Source organism: Trichechus manatus, unplaced genomic scaffold, assembly GCF_000243295.1.
Source record: "Trichechus manatus latirostris isolate Lorelei unplaced genomic scaffold, TriManLat1.0 scaffold00102, whole genome shotgun sequence".
Taxonomy (NCBI): domain Eukaryota; kingdom Metazoa; phylum Chordata; class Mammalia; order Sirenia; family Trichechidae; genus Trichechus; species Trichechus manatus.
Window position 1 is genome coordinate 6,412,914 of NW_004444038.1, and position 6,683 is coordinate 6,419,596.

Sequence of the window (6,683 nt, forward strand, 5' to 3'; positions counted from 1 at the left end):
ACAGAATCTTACTCCACTAATTGTTCTAAAGTGCTGTGTTCATTAACCTGCTTGGTTTGTTACCATTTTACAAACTCACACTCTTGCTACATTTTGAAAATGTTTGTTATTACATGCTTGTGAAATACGTATTTTAAATCACAGCTTAGTAACAAAGCGAAGGTGGAAATGATTTCATTTGCCATTTGAAGTCTTGTTTCAAAGATTCTGAGAAAAATAGAATTCCAACAAGATGAAAAGTTAATTTATCTATCTCAAATTGTAAGTGTTCTATAAAACTAGAAGGGAGCTAGATACAGAGATATAAATGCATAGTGAAATGTTACTCCGAAATTTACTTTCAAACACTACAAGTGATCCTCCAGTTTCACCAACATTTTTGGTCTTGTTCAGTGGGGACGTATGGAGATACCTGTCTGATTATGGCCTTTCTGGAATCCTCTATCATTTGAACACATAACCTGACTATGCTTTGGTGGGCTTTGCTCATGAGACTGTGTGAAGTTAATGCCATCCAGAGTGCAGCATTTCATTATGGACTGCATTAAGCGCTCACTCTCTCATATGGGTCAACTCATTAAAGAATCATAAAACATGAGGACCAAGGAGGACCTCAAAGTCCATTTGACCTAGTCTCCTCACTTTCCAGATAGAAACCAGAAGCTCAGAGATGTTGTCTGACTTGTTCAAGGCCATGTAGCCATCTCATCTCCTTGCGGATTTGGTATGTGGAAAAGCATCAAAATCAGATGGAATATAAGGACTCAGAGGTGAGTTATAGCTCTGCCTGTAACTAGAAAGATCTAGTTCTGGGGTGATTACAGCTCTGAGCTTCAATTTCTCGTGTCTATGATAGAGATTCAATCTTACAGACAATAACAAAGTATGTTTTACAAAATGTCTGGTTTATATAGTAGACACTTGGAAATGTTATTTCCCCCTTCCTAAAAGCATCTTGAGATGAAAGATGTAATAGGACCAGCCTATCTGACTTCAGATTTGAGTCATCCTGTTGTTACCGATTAGCTGTCCTGTAATCTGAGTGTTACCTTTCCTTGGGAGAGAACCGTTTTGGAGAACTCTTAGCTGTTGTTGTTTATTTACCTTAGGAGGAACCCTGAAACCGGGAAGGCAGTTTTCCATGATAAGACCCATTTATTGTTCTTGGAAGGCTGACCTAGATTTTCCCAAATATATGAGTTCGCCAAATGACATCCCTTAGTGTCCTACGGATTGAATATGTGGATGGGTTCCCTTGCTCATCAATGGCTTATCTAGTTATAGAATGCTCTGGTCTTTTCCAGACCCAGGCTGACAACTTTCTAATACTGATGAATTCCCACTTGCCATAAAGCTTACTCTGGTGGTTGAGATTCCCCACACCTGCAAAAGAGCAGGAATCTTCTGATCTTTCTGTGAATTAAAGAATCCCTACTTTCTGGATAGGGCAGCTCTACTCTGTCCTATAGGGTTGGTATGAGTCAGAATCTACTTGACGGCAACAGGTTTGGTTTTGGTTTTACTCTCTGGCTGGAGCCCTGGTGCCACAGTGGTTAAGAAGCTCGGTTGCTAACCAAAAGGTCGGCAGTTCCAATCTACCAGCTGCTCCTTGGAAACCCTATGGGGCAGTTCTTCTCTGTCCTAGAGAGTCACCGTAAGTCGGAATCAACTCGATGGCAATGAATTTGGCTTTTTTAAACTCTCAGGATATTCAAGGAAAAGGAGAAAGTGCTACTCTATGGCTTAGGAAGGGTTACTTAAGGTTTCCAAAATTCCAAGGATTTTTTTTTAATATTTTTTTCTTTGATATGAAGAAATTCCTGTTCATCACAGAAAACTCCCCAAATCCGGATATACATAAAGAAGAAAATTAAAATCATTCTTTAGCCTACAAACCAGATGCCATAATAATTTCTTTTCCACATTTGGAATCATAATGTACATACAGATTCTAACACCTTCTTCTACTTAATAAACAAGGTATGGTCAGTTTTTTCTCATGTTGTTAAATATTCTTCATCAATTCCTTTCCTTAGTGGTTGTAGGATAATATATCCATTTTTGACAGAGCAGATACTAAATAAAAGACATTTTATTGGAATCATGAGAGATCAAAATCAAAATTAATCTACTTGCTTTGAATAGACAAATCACCCTGAGCAACCAGCCTCGGTGTAATACGAAATCTTGGAGGGTTATTGCGGCAAAATCTCCATTGCTAATAAATTGCCAATAATGTTTGTTATGTAACTTAGGTGGTAGAATAGGCTAATATAAAAGTTAATCTAAGAAAGACCGCCTGTTTTTATAACTAAGAGAACCAATATCAGCAGAACAAAAGCACAGAAAGCAATTTTTCTGTGTAATTATGGAGAAAAAGAGGGATTTAAGAGAAAACAGGAAGAGTGTTTAGGATGATTAAATTAAAACTGGAGAAAATAAAGCCACCATTATGCATGGAATATAGTTCCTGTGGTCTAGGAATCGGGAGATCAACTGTGGGGCTGTGAGCAAGTGTGGGACCCATGTGCTGGCGGTTGGTGTCTTCAGCCTGCTAGATGACTCCTCAGCCCTTGTTCATCTCAAATACTTATTGAAAGAAAAGAAGCAAACCCACCTGCTGTCCAGTCGACCCCAACTCATGGTGACCCTATGCGTGTCAGAGTAGAACTGTGCTCATAGGGTTTTCTTTTCTTTTCTTTCTTTCCATCGTCTTTTTTCTTTTTATTATTATTATTTATTTATTTGCTTATTTATTTTTGCTCATAGGATTTTCTTTTTTAAAAAATTTGAGGCCCAGGTGGTCCAGTGGTTAAGAGCTACGGCTACTAACCAAAAGGTTGGCAATCCGAATCCACCAGCCACTCTTTGCAAACCCTATGGGACAATTCTCCTATGACATATAGGGTTGCTATGAGACGGAGTTGATTCAATGGCAATGGGTTGTTGTTTTTTTTTTTAAATTATTTGTGTATTTATTTTTGCTCATAAGGTTTTTGGTGGCTGATTTTTCAGGAGTGGGTTGCCAGGCCTTCCTTCCGAGGTGCCGGTGGGTGGACTCAAACCTCCAACCTTTTGCTTAGCAGCCTAGTGCGTTAACCGTTTGCACCACGGAGGGCATCCTCTGAAAGAGAACATTTATTGAATACCTGGAATATGGCAGACGCCTTGCCGGTGGTGCGGACACAAAGATGCATAAGACTTGGTCTCTGCTGTCAGAGAACACCAGTGTCGTGTGACAGGCAGATGATAAGCACACGCTTACAGTACCTTGTGACCAAGGGCAATTTATTTGTGCATTGTCGGTTTTGGGAACACAGAAGTAGCATTGAACCGTGTCTTAGGAGTAGGGATGTTTCCACATAAGTGTTATCTCAGCTGAATCCTGAAGAATGGGTTCAACTGTTGGGCAAGAGGAAGAATGACCAGTTTTTACAAAGTCCAAGTAAAAAAAGTAAAAAAAAAAAAAAAAAAAAAAAGTCCAAGTCAAAGTACCTTTGGTGTACACACCTGGCACTTTTCTAAGATCCAGAGGAGAGTGGAAGAGTGTACGTTGTGGTCTTTGTCCCCAGGATTATCAAACCACATTCCCTATGGCTTAGCCATCCACTTGCCACCACTTCCTTCTCAAAAATGGTGAACGCCATTGTTTTGGGAAAGGGCTCAGAGACTGAGCAATAGGAGTCTGCTAAAGCTTGAAAGCAAATCTGGTTATACACCCATCTGTTTGCCAATCTGGTTTCAAATTTTTTCTCTGGTGTGCAGCTAAGATTCACCTTGAACGATTGTGTATGATTTTATTTCACCTCACTCCCTACTCTGAGAAAAGTCCCTACTTCAATTGGGTGATAACGTTTTCTGTTACAGCCACTTTACAGCTGTAACTTGAGAATTGCAGCTGGCCAGGTTACTCCGTGTGCAGAGTCATTAGGGAGTGTGAAACACAGGTCCCGGACTTTGGCCAGGAGGACCACCAGGCCCTACTTCTGCTATGCTATGGGACGTTTTTCTGAAGTTACTAAACTAGTACAGACAAAATACTTTCAGCATCAAGAACCCCACAGAGTTTATAGGCAAAATAGCATGTTAAGGATGTCAAGTTAGCATACACGCACACAAAGCCACCGTATAGCTCTATATTTTCATACTTCTAAAACTAAAGAGTTTGAAATTTTAAACTTGTATATTTTAATATTACCGTTTTCTTTGTCTAGGAGGAAAGGTTGAGATCTGCTCTCTTTGGATACTTTTGTTTAAAGATGTTGTCACCTATACCCATTCACTATCCATCCCCCCCCCCAAAAAAAACAAAAAACTGTGGATGACATTTTTCACAGCTTTGCTCCTGGGGTAAATGCCGTTTACTGTGAATTCGGTGATCTACTGTCGTGATCTTCTGATAAAAACAGATACTACACTTGATCTTAGCCAAAAGGCCGAGAAGCGATGTGATCTTCTAATAAAACATTAGAAATGAATAAAACGAACAGCAACAGATAATGCCCAAGGCTTAAATCAAGTGAAATGAAAATCCTTGATTCAGTGGGCATCACTCACAATCCACTCTAGATAATAGGGAACCTTTATAGAGAATTCTGTAAGTACCCCTGTGTCTTATTGCTGGGAGGTGCTAGTGGTGGTGACTTATCTAAACTGCACAGTTCTGGGGAATGTGGAAGATAGCACGTGCTACACACACACACACACCAAGTCTCTGGATTCTATGCCCAGGTAAACCAGAAAAGAGGAAGGGCCTGGGCAGTGTCCTGAGAATGGTCTGGATTGTGTGTATCCATGTATCCTTGACAGAATAGATAGAACCTCATTCATACTCACTTCCTTTAAACCATCAGTCTGATGTGTTACGTCCCCACATGACCTCTCTGTCCTTCTTGCCTTGCCTGAGCAATATCCCCGCTTTAGCTTGCGTGGAGGAGTTTACGGATCCCTGACAGCTTTGATATTATATGTCAAGATGAGTTAGAAGTGTTCAATGCTCTAGTGATACACAGGCTTACTCTGTAATGTAATTACTCAGAAGATCTTTGAAAATGCTCCCTTAAAGAAAGAATGGAGCCCTGATGGCACAGTGCTTAAGAATTGAGGCTGCTAACCAAAGGGTCGGCAGTTCAAATCCACCAGCCACTCCTTGGAAACACTATGGGGCCGTTCTACTCTGTCCTGTAGGGTCTCTATGAGTGGGAAGCGACTTGAGGGCAATGGGTGAAGAAAGAATAATCTATGAAAGATTCCTGGAGTGAGGTAGCAACCGCTAGAGGGTGCAGCCGGATCCCTGCCTGCTGGGAACCACCCTCCTGGGAAGCAACCGTGAGCTAACTGGGGAGGTAAATGGAATAAGAGAGAGCTACCTGGAACCAGAAGAGCTTTCAAGGAGAGCTGGTGTGGGGCCACCTGCTGGGAACTGTCTGGAGCTAGCAAGAATTTTGCCCCCTCCATCTGCGTCTTGGCCTGGCTAGCTCCTACTGAGCCTTCTGGTCTGAATTTAAAATCGCTCCTCTCACATGTCCTTACGTGTGTGTTCCTGTGTAGCACTTTCCATGATCACGGATTCATGCTTTTACCAAGTTCCTTGAGGGCAGGTCTTATTCACCACTGTGCCTACCCGCCTATTACGGGGCCCAGCCCTGAAAAGATGTCTAGTCAGTACAGTGGCAGAGCGTCAATCAGCATCTGCCAGAAGACACTGCCAACTGGTGTGGTTGCCAAGGGGAACTGTCCAGAAGTACCCTCTTGGCAGTGCCGTAAGGCACACTGAGAAAGTGGGAAAACATAATTACTAACAATCTTTAGTTCCCTCTCATCCAGAGTGAGTCATCCCGAGGGAAAAGGAAAACAATCCCATGGCCAACTAAACATTGGGAATGCAGTAGAGAGTTTTGGTTTCTCAGTATAGTAACTGAAAAGAGACACCACATTCTCACTAGAAAGCCTAGTGGAGTTCCAAACCAAAAAAAAAAAAAAAAAAAAACCCAAACCATTCCCATGAAGTTGATTCTGACACATAGCGGCCCTACAGTAGGACAGAGTAGAACTACCCCGTAGGGTTTCCAAGGAGTGGCTGGTGGATTCGAACTGCTGACTTTTTGGTGAGCAGCCGAGTTCTTACCCACTGCACCAACAGGGCTCCTAGTGTATGATCCCACTTACATGAAATAGGCAAACGTAAAGAGACCGGATTTTATTAGTGGTTACCAGAGGTGGGAGGGAGAGGGAAACAGGGAGTCTTAGCTTCTGGGGCACTGAGTTTCTGTTAATGGTGGGGGAAGAATTTGGTTAACGGATATTGATGATGACTGTACAGCATGATGGATGTAACCAGTGTCACTGACTTGAAAGTGTAAACAATGTTGAATTGACAAATGTTTTGTTATATGTATTTTTCTACCAAAAAAAAAAAAAAAATCTGAAGTAGGCTTAAAGTCTAACCTGATACTCAGATTCCTAGTAGACAGAGAAGCCTCTGAAAAGAGTTATTGTTTTTGTTGCTGGGTGCTGTCAAGTCGATTTTCGACTCATAGTGACCCCCGTGACAGAGTAGAACTGCACCATAGGGCTTTCTAGGCTGTGATCTTTATGGGGGCAGATGGCCAGGTCTTTCTCCCGCAGAGCTACTGGGCGGGTTCAAACCCTCAACGTTTTGGTTAACAGCCAAGCACTTAACA

The 6,683-nt window shown here is 41.8% G+C and overlaps 1 non-coding gene across 1 annotated transcript; it reads right to left on the reverse strand.

The window, feature by feature from the left end:
* Window positions 1–4,256: 4,256 nt before the first annotated feature.
* Window positions 4,257–4,448, reverse strand: LOC111821745 (U2 spliceosomal RNA). The gene has a single exon (XR_002825083.1). It is a non-coding gene; the product is annotated as a U2 spliceosomal RNA (small nuclear RNA).
* Between the last annotated feature and the right edge of the window lie 2,235 nt (window positions 4,449–6,683).